We start from the raw sequence: 27988 nt of genomic DNA, 5'->3' as shown, positions 1-27988 counted from the left end.
TCCATAGCTTTCACAGAGGCCAGATGATTACATAAACCTGTCCAAGCTCATCAAATTGTTCACTCCCATCAGGGTGTCACAGCAGGTAAAAGCACTTGCTGCCTTCCTTGATGGACTGAACTGAGACAGCAGATCTCACATGGTAAAATGACAGAACTAAATCCCAAAGTTGTCCTCTAAGCCCCACACACATTTTATTGCATGTTTCATGTAAAAAACACACATATTAAATAATTGTGATAAAAAAGTTCCTGATATATCCCAGAATTTTTTTTTTTTAATAATTAAATCTAACTGAAGTTCCATGATGGTGCTGACTGAGGCAGGTCTGGATCTGTGTAGGAGAGCAGGGAACAATGGGAGCTGAGAATTTTGGATGCAAATATTTTTTCAAACTAACTATTGTAAAAACAAAATCTATATAAAAATAAAATACATGGAGTAAAGATGATGAATATCACCATTAGGGAATTAATAAGAACTGAATAGAAATAATAAAAGAGAAAAAAATAAACCAATGACAAGACATAGAATATTAAGATAACATGATTTTCTCCAAAATTTAATATAAAAAATTAGATAAATAAAATAAAAGCATTTTAATGAAGAGATACAATATGAAAAAAAAAAACAATGTGGTATTGTAAATGAATTGTGTGTCTTTTTCCCTAGGAATTTTAACACATCTACTGTGAAAGTGTGAGGAAATGTTGGCCAGAAAGAGTTCTGGAGGTTTCTTAGAATACATTCTCCTTATCTTGGCCAGAAAGAGTCCAGGGGTTCTTTCAATACACTATCCTTATCTTGTCGCTAACTTCAGAGAAGGTGTATATCTGTGTCATATGAGTTATTTTTAGTTCATGCATGTTGCACATATAGTTTATATTTTTTTGAGTCGATTCTTATTTTTAATATAGTAGGGAGATTTATTTTGTATTATTGTAGACCTCTATTTCCAAGGTTTTTTTTTTTTTATCCTTTGTCTATGAGTTTTCTTCTTTGTTTGTTGTGGTTTTGGCTTTGGTTTAATAATGCATCTCATTTCCTAATATTTTCTTGTTCTTAGCTCCTTGAAGTGTTCATTCCTTCTCTCCTTTTTGTCTTGAACAAATTTTGAGGCTGTAAAATATCACGAATTTTGCTAGGTGCTAGGAATGTGAGGGTTCTCTATAAATAGTTCTGCTTTTGCAGTTAGTATATTCTAGGAAAAGAGACAAATATTAGGGAAGTTAAACTAAAAATAAACCAAGAAAAGGCAATTATTGCTATAAATCCTTTAGTATAGGAAATGAAATAGGCAATAAAGCCAGAGAGGGATTTTCTGAATTTGTGAACACAAACAGGTTAAAATGTAAAGGATCTTTGGCTGTAGAGGGTAACACACATGGTAAAACTAGAAGAAAAATATAAACATGAGGGCTAATATCTCTGTCACTATAACAACAACTATGTTTTCCCACTGCCTGTATATTATTAGTCATGGCAACTGTGGTTCAAAAGCACACTCTTAGCCTCGTATCTTGTCAGCTTTAGAATTTATTACTATTTTTCCTAGGACATATGTAGGTTTTTATTTCCTTTTTTATTACAAATGGACAATTATATAAAGGCAGTGTTAAATTTATAATAGATGAAGCAATTGCCAACCCACTTCTTTACCTTTCTAGTTAACAGACTATCTAGTTTCTATTTCCAGATGCATTTAGAAGTCTGCATGATCACTTCATAGCATATTATTCCTTAGATAAACCTATGAAAGGCAATTCTAAAACTGGAATCTTTCCCAAAAAAACTACATTTGAAATTGTTTTTTATTTTGAATATTATCTAATATAACTTTGAGTTATATATTCTAGAAGGTGAAAGGGTAGTTGAAATATTCAACCAGATATTTCAAATGTAATATTTTAGCAAAAGAAAGAAAGAAAAGAAAGAAAGAAAGGAAGAAAAGAAAGAAATAGGAAACAGAAAGAATGGTTTCTTTTCTTTTTTATTATATATTTTCTTTATTTGCATTTCAAATGTTATCTCCTTTCCTACTTTCCCCTCTAAAAATCCCCTATCTGCTCCCCCATACTCCTGTTCACCACCCACCCACTCCCAATTTCTGGCCCAGGCATTCCCCTACACTGGGGCATAGAACCTTCACAGGACCAAGGGCCTCTCCTCCCGTTGATGACCTACTAGGTCATCCTCTGTTACATAGGCAGCTAGTGCCATGAATCCCACCATGTACTTTCTTTGACCAATGGTTTAGTCCCAGGGAGCTCTGGGCGTACTGGTTAGTTCATATTGTCATTCCTCCTATGCAGCTGCAAACCCCTTCAGCGCCTTGGGTACTTTCTCTAGCTCCTTAATTGGGGATCCTGTGTTCCGTCCAATGAATGGCTGTGTTCATCCACTTCTGTATTTGTCATTGATTTTTATTGTATCTAAAAGTTCTTATCAGAGTCAAGTAAAAAGAACAAAGCCATGCAGAAAATGTTTGGGTTCATAAGGAAGAACATCAAATTACTCTGCACTGAGATTTTCTCTAAGTCTGTAATGGGGTGGCACACAGTTGTATCAGAATACACTGAAATAAAATATAAGAAAATTTTCTCTGTGGGTCAAATTAATCAATTGTACCTTTTCCAGATCTCCAGTGTATCTTTGTAACCCTACCGACTATATATCATACTGAGGGACAAAGTTTCACAAGGGGAAATCACAGTTCAACAAAAATGAGTAAAATTAACATTGAATATAGAGAAGTCGCCTTGTCATATTAAAATAGAAACCAACATGCTATGCTATTTACATAATATGAAGTCAAATTTTAGAATGCTGCCTTCTACCTCAAATGCCTAACAAAGCATTGATAATCACAGCATTAAAATGTTATAAAAGTTGGGGTGCTAACAAGTACTTCTGCATATAAGCATTGATGTCCATTTTGATTGTGCATTTTACTTTATGGTCAAACCATATGTTAATATGTAAGTACTGAAATTGCATCATTAAATCACATTTTTCTCCTTTGATCTGTCAGTTTTCTATTGAGAACATATGTCATCTCTATATACTAGTACTTAGCCCCGTTATATATTATAAGCTTAATGTAATAAAAAGTAAAGAGATAAAAATATCACCATATTTTATTAGAAAATAAAATTGTATCAAGAAGATATTGTTAGTATATTTAAAATAAATCAACATTAAGAATTATATAATTTCATGGGTTTTCTGAACATTAAGGGATATACTGAAGAGCATTGATTATAGCTCCCTCAAAATGAAGTCACAGCATCTTCTCCTGAGTTAGCTGCACAGCTGACATACCTTAGAGCAATATGTGTGTTTATTTCACAACCTACACCTGCTTAAAAAATATTTTAATGTACTTTTTCTACAGATTAACTCATGTATCTCATCAATCTCATCATCCATTCTCTAGCCCTTTAATTTCCCATTTCTCCTTTTATTCCTTTTTCTTATTTTATTTTTTATTATTTTTATTAGGTATTTATTAAATTTACATTTTAAAGGCTATCCCAAAAGTCCCCAACATGCTCCCCCACCCACCCACTCTCACTTCTTGGCCCTGGCATTCCCCTGTACTGAGGCATATAAAGTTTGCACGACCAATGGGCCTCTCTTTCCACTTATGGCCGACTAGGCCATCTTCTGATATATATGCAGCTAGAGTCAAGAGCTCTGAGGGTACTGGTTAGTTCATATTGTTGTTCCACCTATAGGGTTGCAGACCCCTTTAGTTCCTTGGGTACTTTCTCTAGTTCCTCCATTGGGGGCCCTGTGTTCCATCTTATAGATGACTGTGAGCATCCACTTCTGCGTTTGCTAGGCCCCAGCGTAGTCTCACAAGAGACAGCCAAATCAGAGTACTATCAGCAAAATCTTGCTAGTGTATGCAGTGGTGTCAGCATTCGGAAGCTGATTATGGAATGGATCCCCGGATATGGCAGTCTCTACATGGTCCATCCTTTCATCTCAGCTCCAAACTTTGTCTCTGTAACTCCTTCCATGGGTGTTTTGTTCCCAATTCAAAAAAGGGGCAAAGTGTCCACACTTTAGTCTCCCATCTTCTGGAGTTTCATGTGTTTCGTAAATTATATCTTGTAACTTGGGTATTCTAAGTTTGTGGGCTAATATCCACTTATCAGTGAGTACATATTGTGTGAGTTCTTTTGTGATTGTGTTACCTCACTCAGGATGATGCCCTCCAGGTCCATTTTTTTGCCTAGGAATTTCATAAATTCATTCTTTTTAATAGCCGAGTAGTACTCCATTGTGTAAATGTACCACATTTTCTGTATCCATTCCTCTGTTGAGTGGCATCTAGGTTCTTTCCAGCTTCTGGCTATTATAAATAAGGCTGCTATGAACATCCTTGACCATGTGTCCTTCTTACTAGTTGGAACATCTTCTTAATATATGCCCAGGAGAGGTATTGCTGGATCCTATGGTAGTACTATGTCCAATTTTCTGAGGAACCGCCAGACTGATTCCAGAGTGATTGTACAAGCTTGCAATCCCACCAAAAATAGAGGAGTGTTCCTCTTTCTCCACATCCTCGCCAGCATCTGCTGTCACCTGAATTTTTGATCTTAGCCATTCTGATTGGTGTGACGTGGAATCTCGGGTTGCTTTGATTTGCATTTCCCTGATGATTAAGGATGTTCAACATTTTTTCAGGTGCTTCTCAGCCATTTGGTATTCCAAAGGTGAGAATTCTTTGTTCAGTTCTGAGCCCCATTTTTTAAGGGGGTTATTTGATTTTCTGAGGTCCACCTTCTTGAGTTCTTTATATATATTGGATATTAGTCCCCTATCTGATTTAGGATGGGTAAAGATCCTTTCCCAATCTGTTGGTGGCCTTTTTGTCTTATTGACGGTATCTTTTGCCTTGCAGAAGCTTTGCAATTTTGGAAGGTCCCATTTCTCAATTCTCAATCTTACAGCACAAGCTATTGCTGTTCTATTCAGGAATTTTGCCCCTGTGCCCATATCTTCAAGGCTTTTCCTTACTTTCTCCTCTATAAGTTTCAGTGTCTCTGGTTTTATGTAGAGCTTCTTGATCCACTTAGATTTGACCTTAGTACAAGGAGATAGGAATGGATCAATTCTCATTCTTCTACATGAAAACCTCCAGTTGTGCCAGCACCATTTGTTGAAAATGCTGTCTTTTTTCCACTGGATGGTTTTAGCTCCCTTGTCAAAGATCAAGTGACCATAGGTGTGTGGGTTCATTTCTGGGTCTTCAATTCTATTCCATTTGTCTACTTGTTTGTCACTATACCAGTACCATGCAGTTTTTATCACAACTGCTCTGTAGTACAGCTTTAGGTCAGGCATGGTGATTCCACCAGACATTTTTTTTTATCCTTGAGCAGAGTTTTTACTATCCTAAGTTTTTTGTTATTCCAGATGAATTTGCAGATTGCCCTTTCTAATTCGTTGAAGAATTGAGTTGGAATTTTGATAGGGATTGCATTGAATCTATATATTGCTTTTGGCAAGATAGCCATTTTTACTATATTGATCCTACTAATCCATGAGCATGGGAGATCTTTCCATCTTCTGAGATCTTCTTTAATTTTTTTCTTCAGAGACTTGAAGTTCTTATCATAGAGATCTTTCACTTCCTTAGTTAGAGTCACACCAAGGTATTTTATATTATTTGTGACTATTGAGAATGGTGTTGTTTCCCTAATTTCTTTCTCAGCCTGTTTATTCTTTTTGTACAGAAAGGCCATCGACTTGTTTGAGTAAATTTTATATCCAGCTACTTCATTGAAGCTGTTTATCAGGTTTAGGAGATCTCTGGTGGAATTTTTAGGGTCACTTATATATACTATCATATCATCTGCAAAAAGGTGATATTTTGACTTCTTTCTTTCCAATTTGTATCCCCTTGATCTCCTTTTGTTGTCAAATTGCTCTGGCTAGAACTTCAAGTACAATGTTGAATAGGTAAGTAGAAAGTGGGCAACCTTGTCTAGTTCCTGGTTTTAGTGGGATTGCTTCCAGCTTCTCACCATTTACTTTGATGTTGTCTACTGGTTTGCTGTAGATTGCTTTTGTCATGTTTAGGTATGGGCCTTGAATCCCTGATCTTTCCAAGACTTTTATCATGAATGGGTGTTGGATTTTGTCAAATGCTTTCTCTGCATCTAAAGAGATGATCATGTGGTTTTTGTCTTTGAGTTTCTTTATATAGTGGATTATATTGATGAATTTCCGTATATTAAACCATCCCTGCATCCCTGGAATGAAACCTACTTGGTCAGGATGGATGATTGTTTTGATGTGTTCTTGGATTTGGTTAGCGAGAATTTTATTGAGTATTTTTGCATTGATATTCATAAGGGAAATTGGTTTGAAGTTCTCTATCTTTGTTGGGTCTTTCTGTGGTTTAGGTATCAGAGTAATTATAGCTTCATAGAATGAGTTGGGTAGAGTACCTTCTGCTTCTATTTTGTGAAATAGTTTGTGAAGAACTGGAATTAGATCAAAGATAATGTGTGAATTTGTTTTTGTCGTGGAATACTTTGCTTTCTTCATGTAAGGTAATTGAAAGTTTGGCTGGGTATAGTAGCCTGGGCTGGCATTTGTGTTCTCTTAGTGTCTGTATAACATCTGTCCAGGATCTTCTGGCTTTCATAGTCTCTGGTGAAAAATCTGGTGCAATTCTGATAGGCCTGCCTTTATATGTTACTTGACCATTTTCCCTTACTGTTTTTAATATTCTATCTTTATTTAGTGCATTTGTTTTTCTGATTATTATGTGTCGGGAGGAATTTCTTTTCTGGTCCAGTCTATTTGGAGTTCTGTAGACTTCTTGTATGTTCATGAGCATCTCTTTCTTTAGGTTTAGGAAGTTTTCTTCTATAATTTTGTTGAAGATATTTGCTGGCCATTTAAGTTGAAAATCTTCATTCTCATCTACTCCTATTATCCGTAGGTTTGGTCTTCTCCTTTTGTCCTGGATTTCCTGGATGTTTTGAGTTAGGATCTTTTTGGATTTTGCATTTTCTGTAATTATTGTGTCCATGTTCTCCATGGAATCTTCTGCACCTGAGGTTTTCTCTTCCATCTCTTGTATTCTCTTGCTGGTGCTTCCATCTATGATTCCAAATTTCTTTCCTAGGGTTTCTATCTCCAGCGTTACCTCACTTTGGGTTTTCTTTATTGTGTCTACTTCCCTTTTTATGTCTAGTATGGTTTTGTTCATTTCCATCACCTGTTTATATGTTTTCCTGTTTTTCTTTATGGACTTGTAACTCTTTAGCAGTGTTCTCCTGTATTTCTTTAAGTGAGTTATTAAAGTCTTTCTTGATGTCTTCTACCATCATCATGAGATATGACTTTAAATCCTGGTCTTGGTTTTCGGGTGTGTTGGGGGTGCCCAGGACTGGCTGAGGTGGGAGTGCTGGTTTCTGATGATGGTGAGTGGTCTTGGTTTCTGTTAGTAAGATTCTTAAGTCTGCCTTTCACCATCTGGTAATCTCTGGAGTCAGTTGTTATATATAGTTGTCTCTGGTTAGAGCTTGTTCCTCTCGTGATTCTGTTATTCTCTACCAGCAGACCTGGGAGACTAGCTCTCTCATGAGTTTCAGTAGGCAGAGCACTCTCTGCAGGCAAGCTCTCCTCTTCAGGGAAGTTGCACAGATATCTGGTGTTCGGACTTGCCTCCTGGCAGAAGATGAAGGCCCAAAACTGGACCTGTCCCAGAAGCTGTTAGCTTCTGTAGTCCACACTCTTACCTGTGCAGACTAGTCTCAATGGGATCCAGGGACCAAGATGGCTTTCTTAGGTACTCTGGCAAAGCCCTCTGGGGCAGGGCAGATACCTCTCCTCTGGCAGGGAAGGTGCCCGGATGTCTGGAGCCTGAAAAGGGGTCTGCATCAGAACCTCTGTGGCTCCTGCCTGTCCCAGAAGCTGTTAGCTTCTGTAGTCCACACTTTCACCTGTGCAGACTAGTCTTAGTGGAATCTGGGAACCAAGATGTCTCCTCCAGATGCTCCGGCAACTCCCTCCCAAGCTGGGTGGACACCTCTCCTCTTTATTCCTTTTTCTTACATCCTTCCCTTAAATTGTAGGAACCAAGATATTTTCTTTGAAGAAATATTTCTAAATTATATATATATATTTTTTTCCTGTATTCCCATATCATGTGAAATCACATGCACAGTAGGTTTTACCTTGGCATATATTGCCAGGAAGATAAATAACATGTCAGAATGTTTGAGTTTTGGGTAGGTAGAGAATGTGAATTCCACCAACTTATTATTGATTTTCCTGGTGATCTAGAAAGGCAGTATTTGAAATTTGTCTTTTTATATGTGATACTTTCAAATGTTATGTATTCTAAGTTTGCTTCTATAAGGTACAAATGGATAAAGGTATTTATTATGAAAATGAAGAAACACCACCCAGAAGAAACATGCAGTTCTGTTAATTTACTAAAATCAATACAAATATACTGTTATTGTTATAATTAATATATGCATTTTTACTCTCGAAATTGTCAAAAATAATGTTTTCTACTATTATAATTTCTTCAAATAACTGTATGACATCTGCATAACAGATCTTCATGGCGGGACAAGAACAACACAGATCATTTCCAGTTAAGATTCCCGGGGAAATTAAGTATACAGAATGGAATTCTGTCAGAAGATCCACAATATCAGAGCAGGAACTGCTTTGACCAGAAACCAGACATCCAGTGTTTCACAAGTTTATTATAATTAAAACAGTGCTGCTTTGAAGCTGGAGGCCCATGTTCTTCGTGTGTTCGATTTTTCATTCATGTAGTGACATAAAATTATAATTTATGTTCATATACATATGTGGATTACATTTTCACCAAGTGTTTGTTCTTTTTTCTTTGCTTTTGTTGTTGAGAAATGATAGCTGTAACTAGATTATGAAATTTCATTTTAATATTGAGGAAAATATGTAATAAAACATTTAAATAAAAAAATTGCATTTGGCTATGCATTATACATCTATAATATATTATAGTCCTACAAAACTTTTAGCTATATAGTATGCTTTTACTAGAACAAATTTTTATCCATAGAGAGAACACATACTTATGGAAAGTTGGAGGAAACAATTTAATAAAAAGAAGTCTATTATTAATCTCTAAATTAAGATAGCAAAATGAGGAATTGTATCATAATGTTTATCAGATATCCCTGTAAATATCAAAAAACAATTGTTACATTGTTTTGATCAGTAATTTTTCATTAAATTATAATTTTCAATCTATTTTAAAGTGAAAATCATGTTGTTCCCACTAAGAATTTTTTTTTGTATATTGCATACAGTTAAGGATGAATTAAAGCTGAGACTATATGTGTCCAAGATAAAAGGTTTAAGACAAAAAGAACAGGGAAAAGGCCTATTTAGATGTATTTAAGAATCTGATTCCTTAATCTAAATTACCTAACCAGTGAAATGTGAGTGCAAACAATTTATTGGTATGTTTCCCTAGTTTTTGGAATGTTAATAATTGAAGGAATTATCTATACTAAACTAAATTTGTTTGAAAAATTTGCAGAAAGAGGCAACAACATCATACTAATATTTTGTTTCATTTCTAATTAAACGATTGAGTCTAACAAATCCTATTTCCTTCTTATGAACAATAAAATGTTATAGATATTTGAGTATTAAATATGTTACAATTTTGTCTTAAAATACACTTAGTGATTCAAAATATATATCTGTTAAGATTTTCAAGCGAAAACTACCTTGGTGGGTCATAGTGATGTAGTTATTTAATGTATAAAACTTAAAAACTTAACTTCCTACTTCTTATTCTTAGTTAATTATTTAAAACAGAGTCTTGCTATATAACTCTATGTGACCTAGAATTCACTTTGTTGACTATGTTTGCCTCAAGAACATGGTAGTACAGCTGTCTCTGTCCCAGAAGTGTTGAACTTATAGGAATGAGCTATCAGGTTCCACTAGCTTCCCCTTTTAGAATGAAGTTTTTTTTTTTTTTAAGTAATATACACTTTATCTGCTGTATCTCAGTGCTAATTAGTTTTACTCCTAAAATATATCTAAAAATCAAATCCAAAACTAGCCTTATTCATTTACTATAATTATACCAGTATAGATGGCTCTTTTTCCATAACTTAGATTCTATAGTAAGAAAGTGGCCTGCAATTGAAAGAGTAAACTTAGATATCTCTTTAAACATAAAAATTCCTGAAATCCATTTAAAAATTATAAATGTAGATTTAGTGGAAATTTATTAAAGATAAGGAATTGAATTTCATAGGATATAAACCAGATCATTATGAAATCAAGCCCTTATACCATGCATTTTAATATAAAGAAGACACAGTACAAACAACTGGATATTGCTTAAAGATGTTTGCTTGATACCTAGCAGGAAGTGCAAATAAAAATGATTTGCATTAGGTCACTCAATTTTAGTGCTGTCATTTTCAATTATATTTAATTAAATAAAATAAATACAATTTAAATAAGAAACAGAATTGTCTTATTGTGAGCCATCTGAAATGTTCAAAATTATTTTCTAAATCTTTACAATGACATTTATGTTTTGAGTTTCTTTTACCACTTTGTCAGTATGGGAAGTTTTGAAATCCCAGGTATGGCTACACATCAGACAGAAGACTGAACAAGAAAAACATTTGTTCTATGTCCTTAATGAATACAGAAGTTGCCAAAAATTAGTATTTTAGGTTAAAGTGAATGCTCAAATGAATAAAAACTTCTAAGTTCTTACTTGTTAAATTTGGAAGGTGTTATACTAAAGGAAATTATAGTCACAAAAGTATCACTGATTTTCTCACATTTTCTAGTTAACTTGGAGCATTTTGGTTTCATTCAGGACTGCACAGTTAATTAGCCAACATAATGCTAATGTGCTCAACTTCTAAGAATAATAGACAAGAAGAAACATTTTAGTCAGCTACTCAAATATTAATTTTTCCCCAAATTACAAATATAAAATTGCACGACAAAGAATTGCTTTAAAAAAAGAAGGCATTAAATTTCCGTATAATAATTTATTTCTGAATGTTTCATTTTTCTGAATATTGGAAACTATTTTAAAATATATTACTACTTATATATTACCTTAGAATTTATTAAGAATCTTTATTATCCTCTGTGAATAATGCTAAATTATGCAACAAGAAAACTAGATGGTAAATCGGAAAAAAAAGAAAACAGAAATGCGAAAAGACAGATTCCTTTTACTCAACATTAATTAAATTATATATAGATAAAGATATAACTTAGTTGTTATTGTCTACATGTGAAATATATCTGACAATTTTTCAACGATGAAATAAACATACAACCAACTTTAAAAATGAGGAAAGAAAGAATGGAATGGAATACAAATGAGAAGGTATCATACTACATAGAATATCAGGGAGAGCAAAATAATTTATTTATGCTAATACCATATCAGTTAATGGTGCATTAACCAGATATAGCAGAAAAGATGTCTGAGTATGAAACAGAAAGTTTTCTGGCAACAAACATGGAAAATTAACAAGGAAATTGATATGTTTAAACATCCATTAAAAGAAAATGTCAATTGTTCAAAAAAATAGTCAACATGCTTTCTTTTCTCTTCCCTCTACCCTCAGCACTTAATATTCTGTTCCTTAAATTCTTGCTCAGCCATGTTCATTGGCACCTTATTCACAATAACTAGGAAGTGGAGACACCCTAAATGTTCCTTACCTTCTGAATGGATAATGAAAACATGGATTAGATACACAATGGTTCCCATTCAGCTGTAGAAAACTGTAATTTGCAGGTAAGTGAAGGAGAATAGAAAATATATTAAGTGAGGTAACCCTCATCCAGGAGGACAGAAGCTCTGCATTCTCTCTTATCTGTGGATCCCAGCTTTGAATTTTAAGATGTGGACATACAACCTGGAATCATGGCAGAAAATGGGGAATTAAGAAGCATCCATATTGGGGAAGAGAAGAAACCCTAGAGGGGGACATAGTAGGCTACTGTGGTGCTCTGAAGGGGAAAGAGGAAAGACTAGGAGGGGACCTTACCTGAAAAGGATCAGGGTAATATGCTGAGTTTGAATACAAAAAAAGGGATTAAGAACATTAGAAATAATTTTAAAAGTCATAGAGAAACATTATTTTATGACCATAGAATATGCCTATGTATAAACACAAGAACAATTGAAGTGTAATCATACTGTCTGGGGGTAACAATTCTCCCCCAACAGCCACTGCCTGTCTAACAATGTTACTCATTACCTGGGACCAGTGGTCATGCTACACATAGAGGAAAACCATGGAAGGTCATCTCACAGGATTGGCTAGACCTAAATAGTTTGTTTCCATTGAAGTGAATTTAATTAACTTTGTATAATCCTGGAAGATCCTGTAATTTGGGCATGTTTTACACTCAACTGATTTTCAAATCTGGTTCTTGTTAGTATTAATTGGTTCCCTCTAGATTTAGAAAATGGTTGAAAAGCAACCAATAAGAGTCCAAGCAAAACTTTTAAAGTTTGACATGATTAATTTTAGCGAAAAAAAAGCTATTTTTACAGATATAAGACAGAGTGAGTCCTGCTGAAGGACCTGCTGTTTTCTATAGACAAGATAAGCAAAGCAAATGCATGTCCTGGTGAACTTCCTGGGAGTCCAGCCCGTGGACCTTAGGCATCCTCAATACTTGGAAGACTTACATTGAGTGCATACAATGATTCAACATAAAAATAAGTATTAAATCATTTCACCACAATGAGAGGGACTATAACAAAACAACGAAAAACAAACAAACCACTACCACCAACAAAAATTGAAAGCTCTTACCAGGATATTCTACAACAGTTACAGAAGTATGCATATATACAAGAAAATGTATTTATTTTTACTGAACAAGGAACTTAGATACCTTAAATATGAAGTAATAATGTACTGAAAGAAATAAATGGGTATAACTGAGGAGGAGGCATGAAATAAATACAGTTAAACTACTCTTTATACTACGGTTTTCCATGTGAAAACAGATTTTCAGACTTCTGGCAATGGGCATGAATAACCTCAAGAACATTCACACCTATTCAGCCATGTGGATTGGCATTCTCATGTCTAAGCATCCAATACTGTGAGCCTGAGCAGTCTACAGAAGGACTCACCTTTTATCATTGCCTCCTATTGTCAGTCCTAGAAAAGGGAGCTGAGAAATAACTCGATTCTTCATTTTACCCTACTTTCTGTTTAATAACTGCTTGTAATTAACTTGTTTGTTTTTGAATTTTATTTGCATCGACTACAGATATTTATGCTTCTCACATAATTCTGTAAATGGTATTTACTGGATAAGACTGCCAAGTCTGAAGAGGATCTCTTTGGAATAACAGCTTTTTCATTATATCAGTGTGATAACGTAAGTTTACTACTTCTACACTGAATTACCAGAGATAGTAATTTCAACCCTCTCTTCCTAGCAGTATTGAAAGAGTTAAAAGAAAGGGAAAAAAATCCCTCTCAGTTCCATATATAAAATAAATACTCAACAAACATTGATTTCACATTATCATTGAAAAATGAGAAATCTGTGAATATTAGAAGATAATTTAAGAACTTCTGAAACTTTCACTGAGAACATGTTCTCTGTCAAAGTTGTGTAACAGTTTCAGACACTGGCCCATAGCAGATACATATCTGCAGTTGAGCCTTATTTTACTTTCTCATATACCTCTGCAATAATGGTATCTAAGGTCATGGCCTGGAATGTAGATTCCTCTTCTGTATGTACAGAATTCTATTAGCTATTGTGATTTATATATTTACTTAATGTGAAACATTTCCTAATCTTTTGTTCTAGTAACTAATATGAATATCCTTGCCCATTATTTGATATGAGGTAAACACATAACACATTGGGATGAAACTGCTCGAAAAATAACAAATACAAGGTGGTGATTGTCAGATGTGAACTGTGTTCAGGGCTACTTAAAGTTAGGCCTCTGAAGGCTCAGTGTTCTGTGCTGTAGCTTCAGTAGAGAACTGCTCACACTTTAGGAAACACAGTGCAAATAGAGTGGATGGGAAAAATGAAAACAGTACCCAGGAAACCTCACTGTGGCTTGCTCCTCCAACCAACCATCTGGATGGAAGAAATAGATGATGTGTTCAGACACAGATGAGCAAGCTGGCTCAGAAGCCAAACTAAGTAGCAAGGGCTTGTGTGCCCATGCACATCTGTTGAAATTCTCTTTCAGCAAAGCCACATCATCTCACAAATTCCCAACACACATTATTGAAGATTCCATTCATCAAAGATAAAGGGAATGAATTATTTGAGAAGCAGCTATTCTGGACCTAATTTTAAGATACACACAATTGATTCATTAAGCGTGAGAAATATGAACCATAGAAGAAAACTGTTTGGTGAGCTAAAATTTCACCACGCTCCCTAAGACTGGATTGCATTGTCACTATTGCATGTTTGAGAAAGAATACCTACGTGCCTAGGTAATAACTGATATAATATTGTCATGTTTTCTTCCATTGGAAAATAAATTAATATTTTTATTCAGTTTAAATTCTATGCCATTTAAATGTGTGGGTACAAGTATTTAATTAATTATTTTATGTTCTTGTGTATCCATTTTTCAAAAGAAACATGATTCCATCTAATGTTATCAACAGAAGTTGAGTGGAAACAAAATAATAAACTGTATTGTTCATGAGCATTGTGACTGTCCCTTCAACATCTCCTCCTTGCTCTTACACAACAGTGCTGTCTGGTAGGACATTCTCTTTATAGTGGCATTTCTCTGGATGTTCTATGACAAATTTTCTCAGAGTATGATATAGTCTAATGAACCCTGGATCTCCTCTAAATCATGTAAGGGGATGTACAATATCAACATTTCTTCAAAGGAAAAAAAACCACTAAGATAAAATCTCCCTCTTTTACTCTTATCATAGTGTGTGTGTGTGTGTGTGTGTGTGTGTGTGTATATATATATATATATATATATATATATATATATATATATATACACATACATATATATGTGTGTGTGTGTATGTTTTATATATATATATATACATACATATACACACACATATATATGTGTGTGTGTATGCATGCATGCATGTATGTAAGTATATGCAGGTGTGTGCGTGTGTGCACGTGTGTGTGTGTGTGTGTGTGTGTGTGTGTGTGTGTGTATGCCATGTGTGTGCAGGTGCCTTAGGGGACCAGGAAATGGTATCCAATCTACTGTAGCCTGAGGTACAGGCAGTTATGAGCTACTCAATGTGTGTTCTGGGTACCAAACTGTGACCTTTAACAAGAGTAGCACATGATCTCAACTGGTAAGTCTTATTATCTCCAGCCCCTAAACTTATTTTCCTTAACTTTAGAAAGCTTGAATTGAAGCTGTAACAAATAGGGAAATCATTATTTAAAAAAAAACCCTTAGAGATTTTGTTTTTATTATGAAAGAGAACCTATATTTTACATTAGTGAACCTCATAATCTAATTCTATCAATATTTCAAAGAAGCATATTGCACGGGTATAAGGTAAATAATGAAATACAGGTTGAAAATCAGCAAAATGTCTATCATCTCATCGTGAAGCTGCTCATGCAATGACAGAACATCAGCCCTCTGCAAGTGATTACAAGTGTAATCAGTGGTACAAGGTGGAATTGCATAATAAAAATGAGGTAATGATGTGTTCATCTTTACAAATACATTAGAATATATCTTTTTCTAGTACTATAATCAGTTACATCCTTGAGAAAACTACAATAGCAGAAAACAATTCATGTTGTCCAACTGTCACATTTCTTTGTGTGACTTAGTAGACTACATCGAAGCTTCACAGTCCATTAAGCAAGATTATGGGACACATTTTTTGCGCCTGAGTTAATTAGCACCACATGGCAAAAATGTTACCAGCCCTCCCCACACACATACTTAATGAAATTAATCTAAAAACATTGGTCAAATGGCCTTCTGTGCATTAAAAATCTATATGATATTCTCTGAAACACTTTAAGGCTTACCAGAACAGAACTTGTCACATAGCTATCCATAAGAATGAGATGTTTCAAATTTAGTTACTTGATTCTACAACTTCTCCTGACAGATTATTACAAGGACAGATATGTCATCTGAGTAAAATGAATCAGAAAGACCTTAAATTAAATAATGACCTAAATCTCATGAACCAAAAAGACATCTATAGAACATTTTCCTCAAATACTAAGGAATAAACATTCTCCTCAGCAGCCCAAATATATTTTGTCAAAATTGAAATAAATCTAATATTTCATCTGACTACAGAGAATAATGATAGATATCAACAGCAATAGAAACTAAAGAAAATATTTAAACTCCTGCAGTCTAAGTAGAACACTATTGAGTGCTTATTTAGGTAAGTAGAGAAAGCCAGAATACAAAACTTCTGAGAATTGCATGAAAATACATAACCTACAAGATCTCTGAAACACAATGAAGACAGCCATTTTGGTTTTTTTTCTTTTGTTTTTTGTTGTTGTTGTTGTTTGTTTGTTTGTTTGTTTATTTTTCAAGAAAGGGTAAGATCTACCTGCCTCTGCCTCCTGAGTGCTAGGATTAAAGGCCTGTGCTACCACTGACTGGTAATGTGAGGTGAGAATTCTTTGTTTGCAAAATACATGAAACTCAAGAATAATGAAGAACAAAGTGTAGACTCTTTGCTCCTTCTTAGAATTGGGAACAAAACACCCATGGAAGGAGTCACAGAGACAAAGTTTGGAGCTGAGACGAAAGGATGGACCATCTAGAGAGTGCCACACCCAGGGATCCATCCCATAGTCAGCCTGCAAACGCTGATACCATTGCATATGCCAGCAAGATTTTGCTGAAAGGACCCTGATATAGCTGTCTCTTGTGAGGCTCTGCCAGAGCCTGGCAAACTCAGAAGTGGATGCTCACAGTCAGCTATTGGATGGAACACAGTGCCCCCCCCCAATGGAGGAGCTAGAGAAAGTACCCAAGGAGCTAAAGGGGTCTGCAACCCTATAGGTGGAACAACAATATGGACTAACCAGTACCCCCGGAGCTTGTGTCTCTAGCTGCATATATAGCAGAAGATGGCCTAGTTGGCCATCATTGGGAAGAGAGGCCCCTTGGTCTTGCAAATTTTATATGCCTCAGTACAGGGGAACGCCAGGGCCAAGAAGTGGGAGTGGGTAGGGAGGGGGGTGGGGAGGGAGGAATGGGGTACTTTTGGGATAGCATTTGAAATGTAAATGAAGAAAATACCTAATTAAAAAAATAAAGATGTAAATAAATAAATAAAAAGAAAAGAAAAAGAAAATTGAAGGAATCCAAATCTGAAAAAAAAGTATCTTTGCAGATTTTATACACACACACACACACACACACACACACACACACACACACGCATGATGGGACAGTAAAGATTCTAACAAACATACTTTTTGAGATGACAAATAATTTCAGGAAAGTTGCAGGGTACAAACAAAATTCATACAAATTATCAGAAGCCTTTCTATGTACCAATAACCAATGCACAGGAAAAGAAATGAGAGAAACTATCCTATTTATCAAGTCTCACTTCATTCACACCCAAGAAAAATACTCTACCAATAAAGCTAAGCAAAGAAAAGACAATGAAATTCTAGTCCAAGTCAGAGAGAACCTGAGTGATAGGTACATTAGAAGAGGCAAAGCCTTTCCATGCTCACGGGTGGCTAGAAGTAACCTAGTGATTATTATAAAACTCAATCCTACCCTAAAAAAAAACAATAAACATTGTAATCACCCCAAATCCTAATGTCATTCTTCACAGACATAAAAAGCAACCCCAAAATTCACATATCCTATGCAATACTGAACAAAAGAATGCTGCATGAGATATCACAATACCTGAAGCCACTTTATATAGCTGGGACAAAGTAATTAAAACTAGTATGGTACTGGCACACCAAGAGACACAGCACGGATCAAGGGCATAGAATTGCGGACCCAGATATAAGTCTACTCTACTATGGTTTACCTGATTTTTAACAAAGAAAGGGTAAATACAATGGAAAAAAGTCAGGCTATGTTAGGAAAATTGGGTTTCCAAATGAGAAGGAGGAGGAGAATGAGAAGAAGGGGAGAGGAAGAAGAAATAGAGAGAGAGAGAGAGAGAGAGAGAGAGAGAGAGAGAGGAAGAAAGAAAGAAAGAAAGAAAGAAAGAAAGAAAGAAAGAAAGAAAGAACGAACTCTGAGTAGATCAGAAACTTCAACATAAAGACCTGATAGACAGAAACTACTACAGAAATCGAAAAGATGATGATGATGATGACGACGAAGACAATGACGATGATGATGATAAAGAACCAGCAGCAGCAACAGCATAAACAGCTGACTATCTGAGTAAGATGCCAGATCAGATACATAGGAAACAAGACCAACAATCAACAAATAGGATGTCATTATAAACATTTCTAAATTACAAAGTGAGTTAATGGAAAGCCAACAGGATGGAGAATGGGAAAAAATTTGACTGATACGGGATTAATATTGAACCTCCCCGCCCCGGAAGAAAATCCTAAAGTTAGACGCTAAGAAAACAAACAACTCAGTTAACAATGGACTATAGATCTGAACATAGTATTCTCATAAGAAGAATTACAGATGGATCAGAAATACTTTAGGCGTGCTAAACATTCTCAGCTATCGGAGAAATTTAAATTAAAGCATGAAGCAAATGGACATGAAAATTCCTTTGGCAGTCTATGCTCATTAAATGGTGGGTGGACAGGGGACAGTGGAGCACAAGTGAACTGGGAAAACAATGAGGGAATACTGAGAATTAAGGGATTAAGTGTAGATGAAATAGGATGGATGATAGACAGATTAGAATTTGGGATAATAAGTATCTTAATTAACTTAAACTAAATAATAATAATTAATAATAATAATAATAATAATAATAATAATAATAATAATAATAAATCTACAGAAAGCCTAATGGAACTACAATAGTGTTTAGGTTAATTGCAAAATACAACATTAAAAAATAAGTACCCTGTAAGCATACATAATTTCCCTATCACATGACATGATTTATCAATTAAAATTCACAGGACACAGCATGTGCTATCTTACTATGAGTTCCTGTTCAGGGAGCCCCAGAAGGAACCAAAATAACACAGGTTATTGGCATTGTCCTTGGTTGCCCGTAACTACATGGCGAGATGCCATACATATAACCTGGAGGACATGAAAAACTCAGTGTCAAACTGTGCGTGAAACTTTCTCCATGATATCTGGATTACATAGCGCTGGAAGGTGCTAGGCAGTTTGAAGTGGGAGAAAAGACATCAATGTTTTTAATCCACACTGTGCTATGAATGCCACAATACCAACCTGGCCAGCAAGTTGTGCTTACTAATACAGTTGTAGCATTAACGTAATGGGTAACTAACTAACCACTTCTCAACTAGACTAGGAGCTTGATCCACAGGGTCCAGCATTTTATGCCTTATATTGTAATCTTTATCTAAAGCCTGTGGCTGGGTAGATTATGGTCTCAGGGTAGAAGTCTGTTTTTGCTATTTTACTGAGAGATCATGCTTTCTACATGTTTATGTTTATAATCACAGACCAAGGCTGTGAGCATCCTTTATCAGAGAAGCTTCCTTTTGCAATGTATGGTGTCAATGGTAAGAAGCATAACTAGTTAGAGAGCTACAAACAGGAGAGTTAGTGCTTAGCCCTAATCCAGGCATCCCTGTTAACTCCACTGCCATTAAGGGTCATGAGCACAGAGGAAAAGGAGGGAAAGAATGTAAGAGCCAGAAGATGGAAAGGCATGCTGTGGACTGCTGTCTTCTAGATACAACCCTGCTCTTACGATAATGAGCTGACTGTAACTATGGTTACTAGCGCAAGACTTGTGCAATACTGACCCAGAATGGATGGGGAGGGATGCTCTCCAAGCCTTGCTCCATATTGAGGAGCCATTGCAACTGTTAGTTGCTGGTGAAGGAAGAAGTGTTCTTTTTTCAAGATATGACCACTGGTAGGTTTCTCATGCTCCAGTGGATGGCCCCGTGCCTATGCTGAGAGGGGTGTCATTTTAACTGGATTTCATGGTTTACATATGATACTGGAAGGCACATGTCAGGGTAAATATGAAGAAAGTTAAGGGGAGAAATATGGGGTAGATATGATTGTATTTCATTGCACATTAAAGTATCAATTTCTCAAAAAATAAAAACTAAGTTAAATTTTAAAAGAACATTTAAAAACATAGAATTGTAACAGATATTTTATTCATTAGTCCAAAGTGTTCACAGTGAATAAACAATATTCTATATAATAAATAGGATTGTGAAAAATAATGTGATACTTGATTATGTCTTCACTTTCTTCTCACATTGCTATGCTAAGCACTCTGGCTTTAAAGACACAAAGAAGCTACTGATCTCTTCAAAGAGATGATGGTTTCATTGAAGTCAAACAGTAGCTGGGAGTCCCGACCCTGTAGAGCACTTCTCTCCCTTACCTGCAGGAATGAAGGTGCCCCTTGATGAGTTGTTTCCTTTGTCACCTTACAGGCTGTCCCATGGATTGTGCTTTAAAAATACCTGGAAAACAAGGCAAATGAACAAAGCTTTAACTTTTTGACCTTTCTGAAATCCCCAACTTTCTTTTAAACCTTTAAGATTATTATTGAAACCCATCTCTCCACACCCTGAAACTGTTTCTGTTCAGCAATGCTAACCTCTGTGTTCTCTCATCACTGGCCTCTCAGGGCATGCTTATCTCTTGCTTCTTCCCAAATTGGATCCCAGAGATCATTTCCATCATTTCTGTGTTAAATTTGGCTCATGTCTCTCACTCTCCATTTAGCTGACTTATCTCTTCAGACAAAACCTGTTCACCCTTCAGCCACTAGAGACATTTCCGGCCTTCTATCTTCACAGTGCTGCGGGACTCAATCTTTCCACTGTTTCTGCTGAACTCACTATGGGCAGTCCCATCAGGATCTGATTCCCCAGAAAGCATGCTATTTTTCTTGAACACAATTATTTACAAATGGTCTTCTTAAAACGTTATGGCAAGCTTTTTTGGAAGAACTTGAATAAGAATTCTGGATTCTGGTTGTCATGCTCGTGTGACCCAGCAGCCACAGCTCTGGTCTCTGTGGTATGAGGGGTAGATAGAGTGGTGACTAGATTAATGAGTCACTCACATAGAGGCTTTAGCCTTGGAAACGGAATCCACAAAGACACATGAGAGAAAGAGGCTCTTAGAAAACAAGAGCAAAATAAATTTCCAGCAAGAAATGACCTGACCAGAAATTCAGCAGCACCCCTCCTTCCCTCCGGAAATGAAAAAGTCTCCCTTTGGAGTTTATTCACACAGGACTACAGGGTCGTGTCTTAGTTGGGAACAATACATTTCCAGACAAATGTCAGTTGCTTTGGTGGTGTTTTATCCCACATGATAGTATTCTCATTGTCACAGGCAGGGGCAGCGTTAGCCACTCTTTGGCTATGCGTTAGGTAAAAGACTGTTTTAGAAACAGAATGTCATGAAAACTGTGTGTCAGCTCCAAGCACAGAACCAAAGACATACGCTGCTATTTGTTTTCTTGTGGTTTACATTTGCCAAGATAGATACCTCTGGCTAGCATGTTGTTGACAGAAAAATGATGAGAAACCCATGCAACAGGAAGGCCATGGCCAAGGGGTATCCATCCAGTCCATCAGGTCAGTGACAATGGCCAAACTTCAGAAGCTGCAAGAGCTGACATTAGGTGAGCCCAGGTGTCTGCTTTCTGTTCTGTTAGAAGGCCACTGAATTAACCATGGTTCCTTTTTCTTGTGCTATACTGTACATTCAATACAGTAGTGTATCAGATAAGACAAAATTATCTGCAACTTATGTTTAATTCCAACATTCCCTTGTCAATGTTCTTTCACTAGAAAAGAGCTAATTTTTCATAATGAAAAGGATTAATCCTAAATGGCAGCTTTTTGTTAGAAAATAAAATAACAGGAATATAATACACCTAAAAAATCAGCATGTGCTTTCTTAGATCTAAATTTCTATTTCTTGTCCCACAGCAATGAACCAGATGCCAGAATCATGCTTCGATTTTCTAGCAGAGTCTGATATTTGTTTCTGTGTCTCTCAATGTTAGCCTTACGTTACAGTCCTTAGGAAGAGAAGAGAAACAGTATAATCACAGACAAATTGCAGAGGTGTTATGCAGAACTATTTGTCCCTAAAAATGATTAAGATTTTGTATTTTCTTCTGAGCCTCCGGGCTTTATCACAAAGAAGATATTAGGAATAGCATTCAACTATGTAATATGTATTAACTTCTCAAGTATACAGCAAATAGAAGTGAGTAGTACTATTTGAAAGTTTAACTTATACTTGTTAGCATTTAATGTGTATTCTTATGATCCACAACATTTTTAAAAGGTAGTTATTAAAGTTTAACATGATATTATTTAAGGAGACAAGGGGTCCAGTAGAACAGTCTGAGCCAAACAAAGCACTATTATAGAAACATGATTAATAAGGCCTGAGTATGAGATCAGGAGAGTACAAGTGTCCCATGCAACCTTCCTAGGGCAGCAGCTCGGAAGAAAATCAGGATAAATGGATACTGAAGGGTACAATGTCAAGGCAGTGCTGCATTACTGGAGAGAGAAAGAAGAAAAAAAACAGATCCACGAAAGACAGTGTAAGTTAATACATGCATGGTTAGCCAACAATTCTGTTTGGGAAAATGAACTAAAACAGTAGTAATAAATTTTGGGGGAATGATACTTACACAAAACTTCATAAAAGTGGAATTAGAAAACATCTATGTCCCTTTAAATGAAATGTACTTACTTTATACAATATAGACACTACACATAAGATGCCTATTTATTAGACACACATTTCATGCATATGTTTTTAGCAATGCACATGTGTACGTTTGTTTATAACTGTGACTTTATTCAGTGACAATTCATAAACATATCCTAATGATATTTTATGAAAGAAAAACTATGAACTTTTCCTAAATATAGGACAGAATAGCTGTATGTGTGTATACAGAAATAAATGTATGCATGGATGCTTAAAAAATCAGTGGTCCAGTTACTAAAATCTGTTTTTGAATTACTTATCAGTGTTTCATAAATTTTATAATTTTTATATTTTCTTCTATTTATTTTAATAATGATAAAATAATCTCTGAGAATTGAATAAATAAAAAAACAAAATAATATATTTAATGTTTCTCTACACGCATTTAGAACAGACAAGTACAAAATTTAGACAAGTGAGCTTCTAGTAATACAGTCTAATGAACTGATAACTCTGTATTGATGATGCTAGGTATTTTCAGTAAAGAATTTAATCGTTTTTAAAATAGATGATTATCAAGTTTATAGGGAACCATAATATTATTGCATATACTAGATATATACAACTGAAATATATACTTGCTCATACTTGTGCATGACAGTACTATACACCATGGCTCATTTGTTAGACCACTAGGAAGGTATATGGATGCATTAAATAAGTTTGGCTCCTTCAAGCAGAAATTTCTGGGGACAAAGCCTCATCATTGAGGATATCATGTGTGCAAACTACACAGAAACATTGTTCACACATACCATTTCCTCTTATTCTTCTAAATACCTATGCAGTAACACCTGCCTACAACTCCAGATTTGCTTAGCAATGGTGTAAGGGCTCTGGGACATCATTCACAAAACTACTCACCTGTTGGGAGCCACCCTCACATTTGCCATTATAAGATGGCACTGACAGCTGTGTTCTAAGTGGTAAACATAATCTGCACACGTGCAGGGGCAGTTTTCCCGCCATGTGTTCTGCCTTTCTCATGATGACAACTGGGCCGATGGGCTGCAGCCAATCAGGGAGTAATACATCCTAGGCGGAGGATAATTCTCCTTAAAAGGGACGGGGTTTTGCCATGCTTTTTCTCTCTCTTGTTCTTGCTTTTTCTCTCTCTTGTTCTTGCTTTCTCTCTCTCTTGTTCTTGCTTTTTCTCTCTCTTCTCTTGCTTTCTTTCTCTTGCTTTCTTGTTCTTGTTCTTTTTCTCTCTCTTGCTCTGGCTCTTGCTCTCTTGCTCTCTGGCTCCTGAAGATGTAAGCAATAAAGCTTTTGCCGCAGAAGATTCCGGTTTGTTGCGTCTTTCCTGGCCGGTCGCGTGAACGTGTGTAAGAGTTGGTGCCGAAACCCGGGAAGAAAAACTCGGGACGGGAGTTAACCATCACCGGCGCAAGGAAGATTCCTCATTCCGGAACCAGAACTGCGGGTCACGGTCATAAAGGTTCCCGTAAAACAGACTGTTGAGAAGGATTCAACTGCGTGAATTCAGAACTCTTCAGCTGGGGAACAGGGTACCCGTAAGTATAGCTTTACAAGGTAAGTCTGGTCTTGAACTTTCTAACGAAATTCAAGACAGTCTATCAGAAGTAAAGTGGGGAATAGCTTTACAAGGTACGCCTGGCCTTGAACTTTCTAACGAAATTCAAGACAGTCTATCAGAAGTAAAGTGGGAAATAGCTTTACAAGGTATGTTTGGCCTTGAACTTTCTCTAGTGTTAGAAGCCCTTTTGTTCCTTTTCACATGTTATCAAGTGGTTAAGGCAGGGCGGATTCTGGACGAAATTCGAGACAATCTATCAGAAGTAAAGCGGGGAGAGAGAGAAAGCATGGCAAAACCCCGTCCCTTTTAAGGAGAATTATCCTCCGCCTAGGATGTATTACTCCCTGATTGGCTGCAGCCCATCGGCCCAGTTGTCATCATGAGAAAGGCAGAACACATGGCGGGAAAACTGCCCCTGCACGTGTGCAGATTATGTTTACCACTTAGAACACAGCTGTCAGCGCCATCTTATAATGGCAAATGTGAGGGCGGCTCCTCACACTCACCCACCAGACTTCTTGGATTCTCACCCTTGTTCTGTGGCTAGGGAATACCCTCTGAGTAGTAACAGTCCTTGTCTTCATTTGAGCATGGCATTGATAGAGCAGGAACTTTGTAGCTTAATATGTGGTATATCTACACTTTCATATGCTGGCCTCTGATTTTTCTCTGAAACCTGAACTATCTGTCATATGAGGACAGAAAAGAGAGGTTCCTCCATTAATTCAATTTTAAGGATCTAACAAGACCCCACCCGTGACTCCCCAGATGGTTGTGTTGCATCTGGAGGACCCTTATTTTCCGGATGGCTGACCTGACTAATGCTGATGAGAGGTATTCATTTGATGTTAGCCTTGCTACCAGTGAGATAGAGTACTTCCTCAGACACCAAAATTTACATGAGTTGTTTGGTAAGTCACTTTTCTATGATCTTGTCTCTGTAGGACATAAAAAGGCCTTTTGTAAATCAGAAATTTCCTGTGATGATAATTTCTGTCCGACAGTGGCAAGATTAATTACTAGCTGAAAAATACCTTCCTATGACTTACAGAATACTTATTTAATTTTGTGCTCATCTATACAACTCTCAAAAACAGAAAAAGAAAAACATATGTAAAAAAAGAAAATTAATTTAGGAGAGGTGAGGAATTGGAAAGGGGAACTTGGAGGAATTAGGCAGGAGTTGAGAATGAGTACGATCAAAACATATTGTTGTAATTTTGAAAGAATAAAATTTTATATTTAAACAAATTATATTTGAAGATGATATGGAACTCACATTTGTTTAATTTCTGTTGAATGATTAACTGAAAACTCATAATTAATTATCTGTTTTTAATTATTTATAAAAAGTTTCATCAAACCTCAGGGGCTTTTTAATTGTTAAAAAATGCACTTATAAATCTTGGAGGTCATTTACAGTTCCATAGTTAGCATCTCCAAACCAGACTAATAAATGTCAGCACTTGCATGCGAGATCAACATGTGCATGAGAAAAAGTATTGTCAACAAGAAAAATCATATTCAGACTGCATTTTCTCTATTCATTGAATTCTAGAGTGAAGTTCCAAGGATTGAGTAAACTGCTCATTCAGTCAACAAGCACGCTATTGGAGTCATCTACCAAACATATGAATACAATCGACTCTATTTATAAGAACAAAGTGCAATTTCAGGAAGTTGTCTGGTCTTGAAAAATATCCTCAAATCACCAACTTACTCCATACAAAAATGAGGTGGAGAAAAATTAAACTCTATGCTCATCAAAATTAATATGGAAAAATTCATCCAATTTTGTAGACAATAAACTTCAAAGTATTGGTGGCTTTTTGCTTCCTATATTAATGCCCACAATATTTTCCAGTTATGGTTGATTTATGAGAAGTATGGCAAAAGCACTGGCAGTATGACTCATACACAGTTACTAAAAACATAAACTGGATTTCTGTGGTAACTAGTTTGAAACATTTTGAGTCAAATGGAGAGATGACTCTTACAGAGGACCCAGTTTGATTCCCAACACCCACACTGCAGGTTACAACTGTCTACAACTCCAGTTCAATGGGATCTGAAGCCCTCTTCTGATTTCCATGTGCAACTATAGTTTTACATACATACATACATACGTACGTACATACATACATATATACACATGTACATATGTACATACCTATGTTACAAACATACATACATACATACACATACGTATACATATTCAGGCAAAAACACTAATAGAGATAAAATAAAGATAAATGAATCTTTAAACACATATGTATAATGAAACATGTTATTCTATTAATTGGAACTAAGTTCAAAATAGTAGACACTTTTAATATTTCCCTTTAATGTTATAATGTGTGTGTGTGTGTGTGTGTGTGTGTGTGTGTGTGTGTGTGCATGTGAGTTCAGATGCACACAGAGGCCAGAGACTTTGAGTTACTCAGGAGCTGGAGTGATGGGCTGTTGTAAAATGTGTGAATGATAGAATTAGAATTTGGGTTCCTGGCAAGAACAGCAAGGCTCTTAACTACTCTGCTCTCTCTCTAGTTTCCAAAAATCTTATCTCAGTGAAGTTCATAGCAACATGAGGGTTTGATGGCAGGGTTCTTATTTTGTATAACAAAAATATTTAGCTCAACATTATGTTCCCAAGGAAATAAAACTGATCTTCTGAATTATATTATCTGGATTGTTTTCATTGTAATGAGTATCAAGGTGACACAGTAAAAGATAATGAGGAGACTTTTAACCATTTTTAAAAATGTGACTTAGGGAGATGGTTCAGTGTACAAGGTATTTTTTGCATGCCATAGCTTCAGTTTTTAGCTTGATAGACATAGAGAGAACCTTAGTTGAGGAATTGCCTCCATCAGGTTGGCCCGTGGGCCTGTCTGTGAAGCATTTTTTTGATTAATGTTTGATATGGACCCAGCATACAATGGATAGTGCCTTCCCTGGGTACGTAGTCCCTGGTTATATGTGAAACCGAGCTGAGCAAGCCAAAGACAAAAAGCCAGTAATAAGCTTCAATACGTGGTCTGTTACAGGATTTGCTCAGGTTAGTGTCTTGACTTTAACAATGATGGACTGTGATGTGGAATTATAAGATGAAATAAAGTTTTTGCTCCCTTAATTGCATTTGGTAAGTCTTTTAACACAGCCAGCAGAGAAACAAACTAGGACACTATGTGTATGTGAGAACCCGAGTTCATATTACCGGAACCCGCATAAAGTTACAAGTGGTTTTATAATACCAGTGTTTCTATGGTGAGATGGGAGATGGAGACATGAGAGTCCCTAGAAGCTTATGGATCAAATAACCCAGTGGATGAAATAGCAAATAAAAGATTCTGTCTCATTCAAGTTTGAAGGCAAGGATCAATATGTGAGGCTGCTCTCTGACCTCCACATGTTTTTATTACCTATGCATTCCCCAAAGCAAGCTCATTAACATTCACATACACACACAAAGATAAATACATACACATGTATTTATTTAATTGATTAAT

The 27988-nt window shown here is 36.0% G+C and overlaps 1 protein-coding gene across 1 annotated transcript in view; it reads right to left on the bottom strand.

Moving 5' to 3' along the window:
- Sema3a (sema domain, immunoglobulin domain (Ig), short basic domain, secreted, (semaphorin) 3A) overlaps positions 1-27988 on the bottom strand; it is a 478664-nt gene that overhangs the window by 352464 nt on the left and 98212 nt on the right. The window contains exon 2 of the mRNA XM_006503557.4: positions 20574-20655. The gene's annotated coding sequence lies outside the window, so the exon portion shown is untranslated. The remainder of the gene's footprint in view (positions 1-20573; positions 20656-27988) is intronic.

The sequence above is a fragment of the Mus musculus genome, chromosome 5, assembly GCF_000001635.26.
Source record: "Mus musculus strain C57BL/6J chromosome 5, GRCm38.p6 C57BL/6J".
Classification (NCBI taxonomy): domain Eukaryota; kingdom Metazoa; phylum Chordata; class Mammalia; order Rodentia; family Muridae; genus Mus; species Mus musculus.
This window is presented reverse-complemented; position numbering and strand designations above follow the sequence as displayed.